This window comes from Neofelis nebulosa, chromosome 9 (genome assembly GCF_028018385.1).
Source record: "Neofelis nebulosa isolate mNeoNeb1 chromosome 9, mNeoNeb1.pri, whole genome shotgun sequence".
Lineage (NCBI taxonomy): Eukaryota > Metazoa > Chordata > Mammalia > Carnivora > Felidae > Neofelis > Neofelis nebulosa.
In genome coordinates, this window is record NC_080790.1 from 84318486 (window position 1) to 84319568 (window position 1083).

General features: G+C 40.3%; 1 pseudogene; it reads right to left on the bottom strand.

The window, feature by feature from the left end:
• Nucleotides 1–251: 251 nt before the first annotated feature.
• Nucleotides 252–339, bottom strand: LOC131486484 (U2 spliceosomal RNA; annotated as a pseudogene).
• Nucleotides 340–1083: the final 744 nt, after the last annotated feature.

The following is a 1083-nucleotide window of genomic DNA, read 5'->3' on the forward strand; positions in this document are numbered from 1 at the left end:
ACTCTGTGACTTTGGTCATACTCTACCGGCCAATGCAATCACGGAACCAGATTCAAGGGTATGGATAAATAGATTCCATTTCATTCTGGAGAACAGGCAATGTCCCATTATAAAAATGTATATGCAACAGTAGATTTTTGTGGCAGCCATCTATGGAAAACGCATTTGCATACACACACAAAGATCAGATGCACACAGACATAAACATTATTATTATTCAGGAACATGGTATGCTATTCTTCTTATTTAATGTGAAGTATGTAGTTAAAATAATAATTATTGCATATTTGCAATGTGGGACATCTACACTTGATCTTAGCCAAAAGGCCGAGAAGCGATGCAATGGGGACATCTTACGCTAAGGCACTGAAGCAAACCTCACAGAACAGGACCTTCCTGGAGCTTATAGATTTCCACTACAATCCTCAGTAAAAAAAAAAAAAAAAGTAAAACTTTTATGTCTACACCATTGTACAATAATGCTTATATTTACACACTTCTATCCTATAAAAGCAAACGTCCTTATAAAAGTAGGTATATTCTGGATTGTTCTGTTCATTGTCTCTGTCTTTCCCTTTAAATTTCTCTAAAAGGCAACTTGTTATTTATATAGGACTCATTTATTTTGCAATCGATCATTTTATCCTTCAAAATTCCAGCAAAAAAGAGAAGCATGCTCAAAGAGTTTACTGACGACAGTTTGATGGAATTGTGTCTATAAAAAATGAGCAAGGTTAAGGTAAGCAGAAAAAGATGGGGAAAGACACAGGGACTAGGGGCACGAAGAGACCATTACCACCACTTACTTAGCCTGTGGGGATAAGAGGACAGAAAGCCCAGAAAGCACTGGGAGCCATGAACAAAGGTCTGCCTTTCAGAAGCATTAAGGATAGCCGCAGCTACACTAGAAGCACAGCTGAGGGAATGGGGTGTATATCCTGGCCTTTCTTCCTTTGGGCCTTTCAGTCTCTTGCCAGTACTTCCCGTCGATAATCCCAGCCCAGGAACTGGAGGGCAGGGACACCTATGTGAGGGAGTCAGTGGCGTCAGTCAAAAGCACAGATCTGATCAGAGGATCGCCAC